Source organism: Thalassophryne amazonica, chromosome 12, assembly GCF_902500255.1.
Source record: "Thalassophryne amazonica chromosome 12, fThaAma1.1, whole genome shotgun sequence".
Lineage (NCBI taxonomy): Eukaryota > Metazoa > Chordata > Actinopteri > Batrachoidiformes > Batrachoididae > Thalassophryne > Thalassophryne amazonica.
In genome coordinates, this window is record NC_047114.1 from 20,072,847 (window position 1) to 20,092,923 (window position 20,077).

Consider the following 20,077-nt stretch of genomic DNA (forward strand, 5'->3'; position numbering starts at 1 on the left):
TGTAAAGTCTGACAGTTTCTGTCCTTGTGTGTGTAAAGTCTGCTGTTGCTAGGCAACAGCAGGCTGGGGGGGGAATAGATGAGAAGGGGGAGCCAAATTCCTTCACCAAGGCCATAGATCCTTCTGGGGGAAGAGCAGGGAATTTGGCCTTCAGGAGCCGGTAAGACTGCCATGTTGATGTTTGGCGGAGAGATACAGAATTCTATTTACTGCACCCCTGAGTGTCAAGTGTCCAAATTTATGAAGAATATTCTCTGGTCCTCGGCAGTACAATCCTTTGCAATGCAGTGATTTGCTCCGAGATTGAATCCATTTTGCGTTTGAGTTCAAGAGTTCACGCAGTCTGAGATTACACAGCATTGCCCAACTCATTAATCATGACGGACTGATGAGGGGACAAAATTCTGGAAGCAGCCAACTTGCTAATATTCCTGTGGGTCAGGGCAGCGCACAAACCAATCAGCACCAAACCTCCCACCATAAAAGCGAATACGAATGAATCCTCAACGTCTTCCACAGAGAGTGGAGCCACATGTCACACTCCATTCTCTCAGGCGTCGAGAGCATAACCCGCTGGGTAGGTTCCATCAGGGCACGCAGGGTCCCCCAACCCTGATCTCCTTGTCAAAAACAAATGTGTCAATGGCGTTGAAAGACCAGCTGATCAATTCCATAGTTAATCCAAATCATAATTTGAAGAATTCACAGTCTGGTGAAGCTGGGACTTTGAAGGTCGGAGCAGAGATAGAGAGCAGAAAGGAGGAGAGGCGAGGAATGCGACCATCCTTGCCGGAGTCCCAAGCTGAACCTCTCTCAAGATTCTTTTGACATCCAGCAATTTTCAGACAATCACATTGTGAAATCTTAAAAATCAAGATAACATTTTGGTGCATATGGCTGGCACAGTGACTTTGTGGTGAGCACTTTTGCCTCTCAGCAACAAGGTCCTGGGGCCACTTCCTACCAGGTCCTTTCTGTGTGGAGTTTACATGTTCTTTCTGTGTTTGCGTGGGTTCCCTCTGGGTGTTCCAGTTTCCTCCCACCTCAAAGGCATGCAGGTTAATTGAATTGGTATCGATTTGTCACCCGTTCAATGTTCTATATCTTATGATTGGTGTTTTATCCTTTAGTTGGCCTTATGATCTCCGTCTGTGAGTTTATTATTTATCATGCGGTGGTATTTTCATATCTTTTCATACAAACAAAAGCAGGGAGCAGAGAAAGGTACGTTAGAAAATGGATTTAATAACAAGGAGCTTAAGTAGAGAAGATAAAATGAGCAAATATGTGTGGATATCTAGCTGTGTGGAGACTGGCCCGCTCAGCAGTGGAACCATGGGAACCGCAGCCCAGATGTCTTCAGTTCAGGTGGCTGCCTGCAAGCTGTCGACGTGGCTGGGGAGGAGAGATAGATGGGTGAGTGCTGAGCCGGTCACTTCCAGAAGTGATTATTCACAGTCAATCAGTAGTTAATTATCTCAGCTGGGTCCAGAAATGCTGACAGTTATTTCAGAATGAATCAGCTTGGGTTCTCCGGCAGTTCAGTTTAAGAATGCTCAAATTCAACTACATTTAGATTATTCCAGGCTGTGTTCTGTGAGAGGAAGCTCACAGGAGCAAAAGATGAGCAGCACACTTAGCTGGTAGATGCAGAGCGTGAGAGCTCCGTGCACAGGCTGTGGGTGAAGCTGGTCTTGGTGCGGAAGCAATTAGGAAGATATCGGCTCTGAGCAGAGGCTCAGACAGAAAGGTGTGTGGAAACACCAAAAAGTCAACAATATTCTATTTTAGAAAATAGAGAGGCCAAGCTTACCATGGAAGATTAGCTGAATTTCTGGCGAAGATGGAATGAGGAGCTGGGGTTCATATGCAGGTGCTGATTAGATGGAGATCAGGTGTGTCGATCAGCTTGAGGCATGCCACCTGTGCAGAAGAGAGAGCAGGAGGAACAGAGCAGGCAGCCCACAACAGCACCCCCTCCATCAATGGGAGCCCCCAGGGCGACCTACCAGGACGACCAGGGCAATCAGGATGGTCCCGGTAGAAGTCCCGGATGAGGGAAGGGTCCAGGATAAGCCCCCACCTGACCCAGGAGTGTTCTTCAGGGCCACAGCCCTCCCAGTCCACCAGGAACTGGAAGCCCCGCACCCGACGGTGCACGTCCAAGATCTTCAGGATGGTCCAGGCGGATCACCGTCCACCATCCAGGCAGGGGGTGGTGGAGGAGCCGGAGGACACAGAGGACTAGAATGGACCGGCTTCAATCTGGAAACATGGAAGACTGGGTGGATCCACAGGGAGCGAGGAAGACGGAGCCGGATGGCTACCAGATTAACCCCTTAACGCCCGAATTTATATAGCTGTATATAAAAAAATGTTTTGTGTGTGTTTTTGGCTTTAAGTAGATGGTAAATAATGTTGAGATTATTAATTTCACTTTTGCACAAAAACTAGATAGTAATATTGGGTATTCTGGTAATGACTTTATGTGATAATGTTATAATAATAATGATGGTATGTTGCAAATTTGCGACAACGTTGCGATATTTGCGACAACGACAAAGTTGCATATTTGAGTCAGAGATTGTAGCATGTATGCGACGATGGGCGTTAAGGGGTTAACCATCCGGTCCACAACAAAAGGTCCGATGTAATGGGGAGCCATCTTTGGGGAGTCCGTCGCAAAGGGTATGTCCCGAGATGAGAGCCACACCTCAGACGTCACTAGAAATACACGCACGGATGTACCCGATTGTCCTTTTCTGATCTTTGGGATAACACTGCTCCTAACTCAGAGTCCGAGGCGTCTACCTCTACGATGTGCTGATGATCTGGGTCTGGCTGTGTGAGAATTGGTACGGTGGCGAATCATTCTTTTAAGAAGGAAAAAGCGGCGTCAGCCTGAGGTGTCCACTGAAAAATGTTTTTAGAAGACATGACTGCGGACAGGGGGGCTGTGATCTGACTAAAACCGCGAATGAAGCATCGGTACAAATTTGCGAATCCCAGGAATTACTGCAACTGCTTTACACAAGACGGAACTGGCCAATCCATGACTGCTTTGACCTTGGCCGGGTCAGGTTTGACCTGATTGTGGGAAATAGTGAAGCCCAAAAAAGACACCGTGTCGAGGTTAAACTCGCATTTTTCTGCCTTGACGAATAATTGATTCTCTAACAGCTGCTGGAGAACGAGACAAACGTGTTTATTGTGGGCTCGAAGGTTCGGTGTATATATCATCATATATCAGTATATCGTCTAGGTAGACAAAAACAAACTGGTTCAGAAACTCACACACAACGTCGTTGACTAGTGCTTGGAAAGTGGCTGGCACATTGGTAAGGCCGAAGGGCATGACCAGGTACTCATAATGTCCTAATGGTGTATTAAAGGCTGTTTTCCACTCGTCCCCCTCTCTGACATGCACCAGGTGGTAAGCATTGCGGAGGTCCAATTTGGTAAATATAGTCACCCCATGCAAGGAACTAAACGCCGAATCAAGAAGTGGTAGTGGGTACCGGTTGCGGACCGTGATGGTGTTTAACCCCCGGAAATCGATGCAGGGGTGAAGGGAACCATCCTTCTTACCAACAAAAAAGAAGCCTGCTCCTAGGGGGGAGGAAGAAGGCCGGATCAGCCCAGCGGCCAAGGAGTCCTGGATGTTGGTCCCCATTGACTCATGTTCCAAGCGGGAGCGATTATACAGCCTACCCGAACATAGCAGAGCACAAGGAAGCAAGTCAATGGTGCAGTCATGTGATCGGTGAGGAAGAAGTGAGAGAGCATGATCCTTACTGAAAACTTCACCAAGGTCGTGGTACTCAGGGGGAACTAATGACAATTCAGGAGGTGAATGGACCTTGTCCTTGACATCAATGCTGGGGGGAACCGAGGAACTAAGACACCGCTTGTAGCAGGCTTCGCTCCATCGAGTGATAACCCCAGACTGCCAATCTATCCCGGGATTGTGTTTGAAAAGCTTACCGTGGAAGATTATTTGAGTTTCTGGTGAAGATGGAATGAGGAGCCGGGGTTCAGATGGAGATCAGGTGTGTTGATCAGCTTGAGGGGCATCACCTGTGCAGAAGAGAGAGAGGAGCAGCAGCAGGAGGAACAGAGCAGGCAGCCCACAACAATATCTCATGTTTATTCAGTCCTCACATGTTCTGGCCACTTCTGTTCTGTTGTTAGCCTGCAGTTGTGTCTCATTTAGATTTGTGTATTTAAGCCACTCCTGTTTTGTTTGTCACAGCTGATCGATTACATTCACTACCTGATTCCTGTCACATGTTCCATTCATATCCACCCATTAGTCTGAGTCGTAAGTGTTACTCATTGCTGTGATTTTTTTTGACAGTTGTTTTTTGTCATCTCATTGTTTGTTGTTCACCCTATCAGTTGTGATTTGTTTGGGTTAATATCAAAGGGGTTTGCCATGTCACCTCAGTCATTCACTGTCACACTGGATTAATAAACACCTTGGTTTTTGCCCTCACCTCTGTGTCCTAGCTGTCCTGCATCTTGGGTCCCAATCTTGAGTCTGGTGGGGGGATTGGAATTGACTCCAGATTGAAATCAGACAAAAGTACCAGAAGGGCACAAGTGGGCAGTGTTGTCCAAATGATCAGGTCATCACAGTCCTTCATAGGTACAATCAGAAAAATCATATCAGATCAAAACCATGTAAAACAAAGTCCATGTGGAACATAAGATAGTTAAGGAAGGCAAGAGAAAAAAGTAATCTACAACTGCTGTAAATTCACAACAGGGAATATCAGATTAATGACACTGAGTGCAAAACTAAATGACAGAGCTGAGTGGAGGCGAGGCACAGACAGAGGCTTGACACAAATGCAGACTCACAACAGGACGTATGATTAAAGGATGGTTTAATTCAGTCCTGGGTTCGGTAACAGGAAGGCAGTCCACGGAGCAAAAGTACCGGGCAGGTACAAGACAGAGGACATGGTCAGAAACAAGCAGAGTCAGTACACAAGCAAATAGAGTTATCAGGGCTGAGGCAAAAAGCAGGATACACAGAGCAGAGTAAAAAACACGGCTTGGCAAAATCAGGACGAGACAAAGTGCTGGTAAGTGAATGAATCAACAAACAAGCAGGGAGGAAGTGAACTGAAGCAGTTTAAATAAGAACAGGTGGTAATAGGATAATGAGATGCACGTGGTGGGGGAAGGGCCTGGAAGGGGGCGTGGTCAGGTGAAAACTAAGAGGCAAAAGAGATGCAGAAAGGCAGTGACAAATGGGCAAGTAAACGACAGATGAATGGGGCGTGGCCAACAGTGATGAGAAAGTGCAGGTGCGGAAAGAGAGTGCCATGATCAGAAAAAAGACTGATAAAAATGAAGCTGGGTGTGAACACGTGAGACTGAGATGAGTGCAGACAGAGCGGATGAGGACAGGTTGAGACAGACAGGTGAGCAGTGAAGAGAATTACACACAAGACAACTAAAGATCATACAAAGAAAACATGAACAGGAATCTAAACTTGAACAGGACTTAAAAGCAAACCAGAAGATGATATACAGAATAATAGGAAATTAAACACTGACAAAACTAAGCCGGAACAGACAGACAAAACTATAAGAAAAACAGAAACTAAGTGATAACAAAACCTGGCATAACAGAACTACATAACAGAAATAAGAACAGCAAAAATAGGCAAACATTAACTAAATGATAAACCATGAAAACACAGACTGATAGAACAAAACAAGAACGGAACTGAGACATGGCCAAAGTATAAAAGTAACAAAGAAAGAAAGTGACAAAGCAAAAATAGAACATAGAATAAACACATGATGAAAGTAACAATTAATAAAACAAGGCTGGGGCAGAAGGAGCAGAACCAAATCAAGGGAGAAAATAAGGATTGAAGCCTGGAACTGTACTAAAGTACAAGTAACAAAGGAAGGCGCATAGGACATAAACAGACTCGCCAATGAATGCAGAGGAGTGAACTAAAGATCTAAAGCTAAAACAGTGCATCCAGGAAGTATTTGCAGCACTTCACTTTTTCCACATTTTCTTATGTTACAGCCTTATACCAAAATGTATGAAAATCATTTTTTTCTACACAGAATATTCCATAAAGACTATGCTTTTTTTTTCAAATTTATTTAAAAAAAACAACAAACAAACTAAAAACTAAGAAACCACATGTACATACGTTTTCACAGCCTGTGCCATGAAGCTCAAAATTGAGCTCAGATGCATCCTGTTTCCACTGATAATCCTTGAGATGTTGCTACAGCTTCATTGGAGTCCACCTGGCATAAATTCAGTTGATTGGACAAGATTTGGAAAGACACACACAGTCTACAGATAAGGCTCCACTGTTGACAGTGCATGTCAGAGCACAAACCAAGCATGAAGTCAAAGGAATTGTCTATAGACCTCCGAGACAGGATTGCTTTCAAGGCACAAATCTGGAGAAGGGTACATAAACATTTCTGCTGTTTTGAAGGTCCCAATGAGCACAGTGGCCTCCATCATCCATAAATTGAAGAAGTTTGGATCCACCAGGACTCTTCCTAGAGCTGGCCACCCGTCTAAACTGAGTCATTGGTGGAGAAGGGCCATAGTCAGGGACATGACCAAGAACCCGATGGTCACCCTTTCAGAGCTCCAGCATTCCTCTGTGGAGAGAGGAGAACCTTCCAGAAGGACAACCATCTCTGCAGCAATCCACCAATCAAGCCTATATGGTAGAGTGGCCAAATGGAAGCCACTCCTTAGTAAAAGACACATGGCAGCCTGTCTGGAGTTTGCCAAAAGGCACCTGAAGGACTCTCAGACCATGAGAAAGAAAATCCTCTTGTCTGATGAGACAAAGATTGAATTCACTGGCATGAATGCCAGGCATCATGTTTTTTCATATTGTCATTAATGGGGTGTTAAGAGTAGACGTTTGAGGGAAAAAAATGAATTTACTCCATTTTGGAATAAGGCTGTAAAAAACAAAATATGGAAAAAGTGAAGTTCTATGAATACTTTCCGGATACACGACACAAGTGAAGGGACACCCCAAAGGTTAACAAACACAATATGGTCACTGGGATAAAGTATAATTAAGACCAATTAAAGACAACTGCAAAAACATAAGCATAGAAGCCATTAAAGGTTGTGCTTAGGAGCTATTAGACATAATCAAGACAAACCTGTTGGGAAAGTGTAGTGACACGGACCCACAACAGGGGGCGTAAATGAGCGGACAATAGATGAGCCAAAAATACAACACTTTACTGTTGTGAAAAATGCACAACGAGAATACAGACAAATGCAGAATTTGGATCACAATCAAACTATACAAGGTGATGTGTGGGTAGGCTCGAGGATAGAAGACGTCCGTCCCGAGAAGAACCGGATCCCACACGATTTCCACTGCCACCGAACCCGAAGGATACTGGAGCCGCCAAGTTCCGAGTCCCCAGGTGATCACCGTCTCCGACTGTCGGATCTGGTACTGCTGGCAGAAGAACAGATGTGATGAGTGTGTGACAATACACTCAGTAAACAGTCAGCAAGTCGTTATTCCAGGTGGGAAACAACACCTCCACCTTTAACACAGAACACTGTTAAGCAGAGCCAAAGAGCTACTTAGCGTTTTGGCGTGAGGGTGAAGAACGTCACTCTGTCACGGAACCACAAAACGCCGCACCCAGCTGACAGCAGCTACAGCAACCCCTGCAAACACTCAGAAAAGGAATCACGTGCGTAACGGCACAGTCAAACGGCTGAGAGTTTACCGTATAGGTAGATGATATCTCGGCGATGAGGTGGAGATGTCGTCCGGCTTTTGTATGTGTGTTGAAGACCTGGTGATTGGTGACAGCTGTCATAGTTGATGAGTGACAGCTGTCACCCTGGCTGTTCCTGTGAGGCGGCAGCGCCCTCTCGTGCCTGAAGCCCTCACTTCAGGCAGGGCGCTCTTTGGTAGTGGGCCAGCAGTACCTCCTCTTCAGCGGCCCACACAACAAAACCTAAGAATTATTCATGACACTATCAATGAAAGTAAGATCAACTAAGGGCAAGCAGAGATCATAGCCAGACACAGCTGATTACTCGGAATTAAATGTGTTGGTAAGGCTTATTTGAACACAGGTATACTCAATGATAAACTGATGAGTTGGTAAGGCTTATTTGAACACAGGTATACTCAATGATAAACTGATTATGAGACTATCACACACTAGGAATTTGGACGTACACACTCAGGAACGCAGAATCTTTGTGAGGGCAGGGTATTAAGGACCGGTGTTCTGTTGAGATGAGCTCCCCCTGCTGAGTTGATATCCCCATAGCGCAAATCGACAGTTACAGTTGTATGTAAAAGTTTGGGCATGCCTGATGATTTCCAAGATTTTCCTTTATAAATCACTGGTTGTTTGGGTCAGCAATTTCAGTTAAATATATCATATAGCAGATAAACACAGTGATATTTGAGAAGTGAAATTAAGTTTATAGGATTTACAGAAAGTGTGCAATAATTCTTTAAACAAAATTAGGCAGGTGCATAAATTTGGGCACCCCAACAGAAAAAATACATCAATATTTAGTAGATCGTCTTTTTGCAGAAATAACAGCCTCTAAACACTTCCTATAGCTTCCGATGAGAGTCTGGATTCTGGTTGAAGGTATTTTGGACCATTCTTCTTTACAAAATATCTCAGGTTTGTTGGTTTCTGAGTATGGACAGTCCGCTTAAAATCACACCACAGATTTTCAATAATATTCAGGTCTGGGGACTGAGATGGCCATTCCAGAACACTGTACTTGTTCCTCTGCATAAATACCTTAGTAGATTTTGAGCAGTGTTTAGGGTCGTTGTCTTGTTGAAAGATCCAGCCCCGGCACAACTTCAACTTTGTCACTGATTCTTGAACATTGTTCTCAAGAATCTGCTGATACTGACTGGAATCCATGTGACCCTCAACTTTAACAAGTTGAGGGTACCTGAACTGGCCACACTGCCCCACAGCATGATGTAATCACCTCCATCATGCTGGAGGTGGAGGTGGAGATTTTTTTTTGGAATGCTGTGTTCTTTGTCTGCCATGCATACCCCCCCTCCCCCCCGTTATGTCCAAATAACTCGATTTTAGTTTCATCAGTCCACAGCACCTTATTCCAAAATGAAGCTGGCTTGTCCAAATGTGCTTTAGCATACATCAAGTGACACTGTTTGTAGCATGTACGCAGAAAAGGCTTCCTCTGCATTTACAGCATCAGCATTATCAGCTCTTTGTGCAAAGTGCGCTGTATAGTTGACCGATGCACAGACACACTATCTGTAGCAAGATCATGTTGTAGGTCTTTGGAGCAGGTCTGTGGGTTGACTATGACTGTTCTCACCATCCTTCGCTTCAGCTTATCTGAGATGTTTCTTGGCCTGTCACTTTGGGCCTTAAGTAGTACTGTGTCTGTGTCTGTGTCAAGTGACAGCTGAAATCTCTGAGATACCTCTTGGTATCCTTCCCCTAAACTATGATGTTGAACAATCTTTGTTTTCAGGCCATTTGAGAGTTGTTTAGAGGCTCCCATGTTGCCACTTATTAGAAGAGATGCAAAGAGGGGAATCATTTAAAAAATGGACACCTTAAATACCCTTTCTCATGATTGGATTCACCTATGTAAGGAGGTCAAGGGTCAATGAGCTTACTAAACCAATTTTGTGTTCCAATAATTAGTGCTAAATGTATTCAAATCAATAAAATGACAAGGGTGCCCAAATTGATGGAACTGCCTAATTTTGTTTAAATAATTATTGCACACTTTCTACAAATACTCGAAACTTCATTTCACTTCTCAAATATCAGTGTGTTCGTCTGCTATATGATATATTTAACTGAAATTTCTGCTCCAGACAAGCAGTGATTTATAAAGGAAAATCATGAAAATTATCAGGGGTGCCCAAACTTTTACATACAACTGTAGATAAACTCAAACAGGGGAGGTGTTAAAGTCCAGGATAGAGAAAACTGCGCATGCGCAGTTACCGGTGGAAATCCTCTCGACAGGTACATCGTCTCATTGGGACACCGGTCAGAATCAGCTTGTTCTCTGGCAGTGAATGCTGATAAATAAGCCTCTTTTAAGGATGTGTTTTGCCAGACAGAATACATTCACACTGTCATTCAAGTTCACCTAATCTGCATATCTATGGAAGTGGGAGGAAGCCAGAGCACAAAGAGGGACTGAACAAACAAGGAGAACATGCAAATCCCTCAAAGGACCAGCAGTAGGTAGGGCACACATAAATAACTAAAGCCTACCAAAACTGACTCATTAAAGTTTTAATGTAGGTCAAACAGATCTGTAGATGATGCTGTCTCACTGGTTTTACATACTGCGTTAAAGGATCTGGAGTGCAAAAACACGTTAGAATGTTATTTGTTAATTGCAGAAGTGTTTTTAATTTAATCAGACGATTCTGATATCTAAACTGACGAACTTTGGCCTCTGTTTTTCCATCTGCAGGTTGTGACAGGATTTTCTGACAGGCTGACCCCAAGACACTAATGGCACTTTTCCACTTCACAAACGTAGCACTACTCGGCACTACTTGGCTCGACTCTACTTGTTTTTTTTGCTTTTCCATTAGGGTATTATCTGATACCGGGTCCTTTTTTTTAGTACCTGCTCGGGAGCGGTTCCAAGCGAGCCGAGCCGATACTAAAATGTGACGTCAACAGGCTGCCGGCCACTGATTGGTCAGAGAACGTCGTCACTGGATGAGTCATGAGTGCGCCGTCCGAGAGGAAAATCAAAACCCGCCATTTTTAAATAGTCACAGCGGCGTTACAGCGACCGTTGTTTTCTTTCGTTTCACGGCGTTTTTTTTTTTACTCGCACAAAACCACACCATGTTATGTGGATGAGCTGCGGACGTTTATGTTTGGTGGCGGAGGAGAGAATACGGAGAGGTGGATGAAGCGATCCGAAATGAGGCCGCACTCGGCTCACCAGACATTACAGCAACTCAGAACAGCTGAAAAAGCTCAAAAGTGATTAAAGGACCACAATGACCGGAGTAGGTCAGACCGCAAGGGCTGGAAACTGTTCGACCACAGGAATGCTATTTACGGACACCGACCGGCGAGCAACGGGAGGCAGGATGACCGCGACTGGGCCACGGCTTTGTTGGAAGCAACGGATGGTAAGTGTTTTTGTGACTGTAGTCTGCTTGAAAGCACCGTTTAACGTTCCTTATCCCATTGGTGGGAAGCACACTTTAACAAACGAAGATTGTGAGTCTGAACTTGTGTTAAAGTAACATCGTTGTCTCATGTACGCGGACACAGTGAGCTAGCTGACTGCTAACTTGTGAGCTAGCTAACTCCGTGCTCCGCTTTAAAGTATTAACTTCTGACAGAAAAACACCTCAAGTCAGCAAGACAACAAACGTGTACATTTGACTCATTTAGTGCCATTACGGTTTTTTTTTTTTTTTTTTTACATGTCGCCATTTTGTGTTTTTGTTGAAGAATCCAGTTCCATAAGCGAGGAGGGTTCGAACACCAGCTTCAACATCTGTATCCACGTCCAGCACCACACAGGAACGTGTCATCACAGGTAAGAATAACGTGTCTCACATCACCTTAACTTTCCCAAATACGATATATATACAGGGTGACCCCCCCCCCCCCCCCCATTCACCAAAAAACAAAAATCCAGAACCCATAAATATTGTCATAAATCCCTCAAAGGTCCAGCAGTTTCAGTTATCTTGATCGCTTTGCATAAAAGTCATGTTCTTTCAAAATGATGCTCCAAATGATCTGAATTGTTGGAGGATAATTTTGAAAGAACATAATTTTTATGCAAAGTGACCAAGATAACTGAAACTCTGGGGAATGATCATACAGAGACTGAAGTTTTTCATTTTTTATTTTTAACTTTCTTTCCCATTTCTACCTTCATTATTGTCCAGGCAAGAGATAAAGGGAGCCTGTTCCAGCAGGAGAATCTCACCATCTTGAGTGACCTTGAGGCTGAAGCTGAACTGGGTTCAGTGTGATCGACACATCCGGCTGATCCTTGAGGAAGCAACGGTGGTGGAAGCTGTATTTAATCAGGCATATCTTGGCATGCTGGGTGACCTTGTGCACGTGATGCATGACCGGGGCATGTGACCTGTGCCCCCAACCCAGACTACAGACACATGAAACTTTTGTGTAGTTTGTGTTGCTTTTTTTATGTGTGTGTATTTGCTCTTTTTTGTTGCAGTAAACAATTTGGCTCATGTGACTGTATCATAATTTGTCATTTCATTCTGAGTCAACAGTAAAAAAACATTTTGGTTCATTTCTAAGAATTTTTAATTTGGGTTTTTGCTGCTCCAGAAGACACTGCACACTACACCTGGCTGAATCTTTACACAGATGCTGGAATAATCATGTCTAAACTGAGATTTTACCAAATGGTATTTAACATAAACAAAAAGGTTTAGTCACTTCAGTGAAGGCACCATTACATCAAGGAATTTTGAACAACCCGTTTTACGGTCTGTTACATTTACATTTATGACCCCATTAAATGTAAAACTTATTTTACTACTGGATTATGCTTAAACAGCTTTTCAAACTGTTAGCCTTTAAATCAGTAAACCTTGGTAACTTTTACAAATCAAAATGTTACACAAAAGTGGAGACATTTTAGCAAAAAGTACAAAAATGTATTAAAAATTTACAGTGAAACATAACTGGTGTATAACATGATGATAAAGGTGTCCCATTCCGTGGCATGAACCTCCGCAGCGGTGACTGAGAAAACCATCTGAAACACACACATACAGCATACATATTTTAATTAGTGCTGTCAGGTTATTAAAAAATAATGTAAGTGATCACAGGGTTTGTGATTAGTTAATCTAAATGAATCATTTAATTGCGGGTATATTAAAAAAACTCAGATCTGTGTGTGTTTGGGGCATTTAATAATCAGGTAAAAAAGGATCAGGGTTATTTTTGTTACATATCAAGGAGGTATTAAGCTGTAAATTGGTCTTAAATTGGGAGAACTGTCTAAGTGTAATTTGGATGGGTTAAATGCAGGCAAATTTCATTGTATTTATGTGTACAATGACAATAAAAGGATATAAAGAATGTCTATAAAAACAGAATTGTGGGAGTTTGGAGGCTGATTCTTTCTGCACAATATGACTCCTTTAATAATTAGATTATTAGATTTCATATTTTAAATTTGTCCATTGAACATTAAAATCTGGATGAAAAACGTTTTTAATGTTTTAAGCCTGTTCGAGTTCAGTGACGACGTTAATTAACGGTCATTAAACCGAATCAACATTTTGTGCGTGAACGTCATTAAATGCACAAACTCCCACATTTGAGATTTAACAATAAGTTATTAAAGCAAGTTACGTTGGTAAAAAAAAAAAAAAGTATTGACATTAACACGTTTATTGCTCAGAAACGCGTCTTTATTTACAGACCAATAAGTCACTGACGTCAAAACAAAATGGAACAAAGTGTGACTGAAGGCCTGATAGGTATTGTAATTAATTTAAATTAAAGCTTTATTTTGACAGCCACAATTTTAATAGTTAATAGCGACAGCCTGCAGTTATTAATTATTTACGAGCTTAGGAAGCTAACGATTAGCTTACCGTCATGCTTTGCCTCTTCATCTCTAGCAGCTTGTATCTTCTCGTCTTCATATGAATTCCCAAAGTCTTCTGTAGGCCTCAAGCGTGTTTTTCTCACCGCCAGCAACTTTCTCTTAAAAACTCACAGCAGTAAACACACGGAGTTCGCCATAGTTTATGTTTGTGTCGCGTATAAAACTACGTCACTGCAGTTTGCTCTGCTGACCCCGCCCACGTTGAAGAGGTACTATTTGCAGTAGAAAAGCTCGCGCTTGGAACCAAACCGAGTAGAGCCGAGTAGTGCTGGAGCTTTGTAGTGGAAAAGTGGCTTAATAACCCTGTCACACATTGGAAGAATGCGCAGGAACCAGGCCAACATGGCAAAAACAGCTATAATGCGGATGCAGTTGGGAGGGAAAGAGGTGTGTAGACTGTGGGCAGATCTCATCCAGACTGCCTCATTCACATCTGCATGATCGCATCCAAAGCGTATTTAGACAACAGGTAGATAACACAGACTGCTGTCAGACGGCCATAAAAAGCGCTGAAGACTGCCCAAAGTCCAAACATCTGGATGGCAAACACGGGACAGGAGTGGGAACCAGCGCTGTGTCCTCCCTCTGCACAGGACCTGCCGGTACTGGACATCAGAGTACATCCAACGTATGGACCGGACTCACACCACATGTGTCAAAAGCCAGCACTGGTGCTGGCACTCACTCACTCCCATGCAATCACATCTTTGCTCATCCTCTCTTTTCCAGCTCTCACTGACCTCACAGCAGGAGACGGCACATGCATGTGCATGTATAGAACAGGTGATAAAATGATCGCTCAGCTGTGTGTGTGTGTGTATATCTGTGTGTTCATAACGGCTGAACAAGCCTCTATGTGTGCACACGTGTGTGCTGCTTTCAGTGCTGTCAGCCCCTGGACACCTTTTGCTGCTAAACATTGCTGCCAGTGGGTCAAGCTTCCCCATGTGCACAACATTCATCAGACGCAGCCATTCCAGCAAACTTTAATTTATTTTTTTTTCCACTCCAGCATAAGCAGCACAATGCAACTCCGTACACCGCAATGTCCAGTTGGATTATCAGTACGTGGAATGTCACATGGGATTTATTTATGCCGTAGTTGTTTGCAGCGCACAGCTGGGTGTGAGGGTTTCGCAGGCTGTGTCCTTGGCTCCTGTCCGTCCTGCACTGTGAAACCTCCTGGGGCCATGCTGGAGGTGAGATTCATATTTAATAATGTTGTCTTTGGCTTGTGAAACAGTTCCACATACCTCCTACAGAGTTAGATGGTGATCAAGTAATAATATGTATATTATAGTGGTGAGATCCGTTCAGCTGCGAGCCTCTGACGCATGCAGTGATGCATTTATGCGCATTAGGCAGCGGTGGGACACGCCTGCCTGTGGTGTCACAGAAATGATGGACACAATATTTCACATTATTTATGTCACCCATGAGAAGGAATGGAAATGTAACTGTACTGCAAGATCTATTATGATATAACAGCCTGTTCAGATCTGCAGCAGCGTGCGCTACATGTGAGCACTGACATGTAGTGGCACACGATGCTTTCGGTTTGATTGGGCGCTGTTCACTTCCACTGCACATGATGAATGCATGCCACATACATGTTATTATATATCAGCATTTCCTTGCCTTCTCTGGCCGGGGTCCAGTGGAGGTGGACATACGTGGCACAAAGGAGACAACATATAGAGATGAAGTGAGGAACAAGTCTATATGATGTCAAAATCTGCCTCTAAACAATAAAATAATTGACTTTAGGATGAATGAATCAGGTTGTTCTTCTGTTTGCATACAACACCCTTATTGTAATTGTTCACAGCCTCAACTTCTTTGGACATCCATATTATGTAGCAGCTTGTACTATTTTCTGCATTGTGTTGTGTTTGACTTCCCACTTGCTCTCCTCAGGAAACAAGCCCACAATGGTGTGTGCTATTGCACACAGTGAATTTTGAAACGTTCAAAAAAATCTTTCACGCACAAATGTTGTGTTATGTGGTGCAATCTAATCTCCAACAATATGTGCAGCTCGTCAAGTGGAGTAAACAAGAAGTGAACAGAGCGAGTGGCGATGTCAGCAGATCACATCAGAGCACAGCTCGTCTGAAGGATAATAACAAGTTAAATCTGATATAAACATACTTTAACAGCTGCATGCAAGAAGGAAAGAACACACAACTGTTTTATCAAGCCATGACAATGTAAACAAGATGAATAATGACCTTTTTAGACAGCTCAAAATGCTTTCTGCAGCCTCCTCTGTGATTCAGGAAGTGATTAGAGCCATTTTCAATGGCCAATTTGCAGAAAAAAATTATTCATCTGCCACAAAATAATTATTTTATATATGCAGCATCCAGTGCAGAGCACATGGCAGCCGGTAGAACAAAGAACGGCGTCCAGCTGTGAACACAGCGGGTGGGATCGTCACAAAGACATTCGTGCTATTGCGTGAAGCAAAGGCATGCTCGTGTCAGTGCACCTTTAGACTATAAGCATGCATTACTGGCTACAAACCGGACTTATTACTCTGATTTGATGAACAAAAACAAGCATAACTCAAAGTTCTTGTTCGACATGGTGGCAACACTTATACATGGACAACCACCTGTAGTTTGCTTTCCTTTTACAGCACAAGATTTCCTGGATTACTTTGAAAATAAAATAAAAGGCATTAGGTTAAACATATCCCAGCATGCCTTAATCCAGCCACTACACCCTACTATTGAGGTGGGTACCATTACTGAGGTATTACCTAGATTTACAGAATTTGAGAGTATCTCTCCCCTCAGTCCCAACCAGTCTCAGCAGAAGACTACCCCTCTCTGAGGCTGGTTCTGCTGGAGGTTTCTTCCTGTTAAAAGGGAGTTTTCCTTCCCACTGTCGCCAAGTGCTTGCTCATAGGGGGTCGTTTTGACCATTGGGGTTTTTCTGTAATTATTGTATGGCTTACAATATAAAGCGCCTTGGGGCGACTGTTTGTTGTGATTTGGCGCTATATAAATAAAATTGATTTGATTTGATCTCTCTGGGCATGCTGATGAGATTCATAACATCAATAAAAAGCACAACCTGTTTATTTGATCCTATACCAAAAAAAAAAAAACTTTAAGGATCTGTGGCCCACTCTTGGGCCAACTGTGCTGGAAATTATTAATCTTTCTTAACTTCTGGAACTGTTCATAAATATTTCAAATCTGCAGTGATTAAACCATTGCTTAAGAAAACTAATCTTGACCCTAGTTTATTAAAAAACTATCAGCCAATATCAAATATATCATTTGCTCTAAAAATCTGGAAAAAGTGGTTTTATGGTAGCTTGTGGACTATCTTACTGAGAATAATCTCTTTGAGCTACTGCAGTCTGCTTTTAAAAAATATCATTCCACAGAGACGGCTCTCACTGAAGTGGTGAATGATCTTCTGCTTACAATGGATTGAGACACCACTACGGTTCTTGTGCTGTTAGATCTCAGTGTGGTATTTGATACCGTGGATCATCATATTCTACTAGATAGGTTGTAAAATCATTTTGGGATTACTGGGAGTGCCCTTGCATGGTTGACGTCATACTTGACCAGTCATTCTCACTGTGTTTTGTATGGTAACACTACGAGGACTGCTTTCTTCCACCTGCGAAATATTGCAAAGATTCGTCTCATCCTGTCTATGGCTGATGCTGAGAACCTGATCCATACATTTATCTCTTCTAGAATGGACTACTGCAGTGTTCTATTTTCTGGTTTACCGCAGTCCAACATTAGGGCCTCCAATTGGTTCAAAATGCTGCAGCCAGACTTTTGACATGAAGCAGAAAGTTCGACCACATTACACCCATTTTGGCATCTCTTCACTGGCTTCCTGTCCCAATGAGATCAGATTTTAAGGTTCTGCTACTTGCCTATAAAATTGTTCACGGACTGGCACCTCCTTACCAAGCTGACCTAATTAAACCTTACGTACCGACCCGGGCTTTGCGTTCTCAGGCTGCAGGACTACTTTGTGTCCCTAGGGTGAATAAAAAGTCTGCGGGTCACAGAGCTTTCTCTTATCATGCCCCTGTTCTGTGGAATGATCTCCCTGCGTCAATAAAACAGTCAGATTCTGTGGAGACTTTCAAGTCCAGACTTAAGATGTACTTATTTTCCTTTTCGTATGCTAGCATACTGGCATAGTATGTTACTACGCTTTTTACTCTTTTAATTCATTTTATTCAGACAAAAAGTTCTCGCACACTGCAAGATATTACATTCTAAATGGATATTTTTTTTTACCGCTGTGGGGGTGCTGGAAAAAAGTAGTTTCATCAGTATTATTACACTGTGCACAATTCCCACACTGGCAATTTCCATTGGGAATAGGCGCCAGTAAAGTCTGAAAAGATGTGATCTTGTTCGTGCCAATGTTACCCCCAAAGTCATATTTGTCCAACACCTTCCAGGCGAGCTGCAATCAAAAGCTAGGCAGTCGAATTGTTCCACGCCACAGAGGGTTTTCAAAGAAGTGGTGAAGAAAGGCAACACCAAGGAGCTGCACTTGTTGCTGCAGAACATGACTAACTGAAGCAAATTCAAAGGTGAGTCAAAGCCTTTACATGGTGTGCCACTTACGCCCATAATGTGCATGATATCACAGATCCATTGTCAGTCCACCTAATATGTCCGAGGATGTATCTGTTTTATCATATTATCATATTTGTCATATTATCAGCTGTTAGACCCCGTCCAGGCAGCCGCAGTGCGCGTAACGGAGATGCGCTGTCTCGCTGTGACACAAGGTGTATTCTGTGTGATTACACAATGTTCATATCTTGTGCACATGATGATTGCGTGCCACAGACTTTGCACATTACAATATTTCCTTTGAACACCCCAAACAGGATGTGGTGGGGGGAGGGGCTGGCTCATCCGGGGAACAATCGGATGTGCTGAAGTGATCAGACTGCTCCGAATGCTGGTGGGTTGCCATTTCAGATGCCAGTTCATAAGTCAGTTCCAATGCCATTCAAGCTAGCAGTCACACATCAGTACAACCTCCGTATGATTATTCCCCCAGTTTGAATGCAGCACAACAGTTGTGTGCCTGTTCTCTACATTCTTGCATGTCAGTTAGGGAATAGCCCTGTTGTGTCTGATGATTTGCGGATGTTCATGCTGGTTATATGGTCGCAAATTGAGCTTTACCGGAGACCTGTAAGCGAAGCTGGTAAAAAGGAGTTTTAAGGCAACGCATCCCGACAATACTAATCGCCAGTTCCGCATCCTGACAATACTCCGCATGCGTGCACAGTTGCGTGGAGGACACATGATATTCGAGAGGAATAACATCTCATCAGAACTCCGGACAGGGCACGGAGTAATACATCCAAATGTGAAATCGTCGAATATTCTGACACTGTTACCCCAATATTATACGGTCTGAAATCTCCCATGATTAACCAATCAGATTTGCGGAAAAAATGTAACTGGATTAGAATTTGATGTATTTTCCTTTGTTCCACATTAATGTTGTCCGAGGAATTTGAATGCAGCTCAAATGCAGTTTGACTGCAGGTCAAATTGCAAGAATTATGTTCGAATGTCCATTCCTATGGCAGTATGTATGCGATATGACTGCAGCTCATCCGCTATTCATATGTTTTCCAGCATGAGTGACTCACGGATGTGCAAAGTGCTGTAGGAATGCTATACGAGGCGTTCAAATGCAGTTCGAATGCAGCATGAATTGGATGATTGTTGTTCGAATGTCAGTTCGCACGGCATTTGTGCAGTTTGTGTTGTAGTGTGATGGGGGTATGACTTTGATATTCGTAATTGTATGAATGTTATAGAATTTACATGCAATTTACATTTTTCCCATAGTCAGGTATCGCAATGTTGTGATGACCTTTATCTCAGGCATTATTACGTTACTACGCTGGGTGGGAAAAGTAAGATCATTCCTGATGAGGTCAGCCACAAACATAATCCCTGTAACATCAAGCCAGTAGCGTGTTACTGAATCACTGCCATTTAACATACTGTTGTGGACTTGCCCTGTTAGTCCCGGTTTCAGTTTTTGTCCCCTGCGTGTTTGTGTGTCTTGTAAGTCACCTCCGTTCAGTCTGTCTCTGTTGATCTGTTGTTGTCATTTCTGTAGGATTTGGGATTTTGATTATGATCTTGGTTTTGTTGGTGATCATTTTGCATTATTGATTTCTTTGATGTTTTGTTCTTTGTGTCTTATTTATTCACCTCCGGGTTTGTCTCTTATTTCCGTTTCTTATTTCTGTGCATCCAACACATACAGCGAATATCTCTCCTTCCTCTCTGTCTTTCTGCCATCTTGTCTGATTAAGACACTCAGACTTCTTAAAAGTCTTCCTCCCTACTCTTAACAGTGTTGCATCTTAGGAGCTCTCTTAAAGCTTAA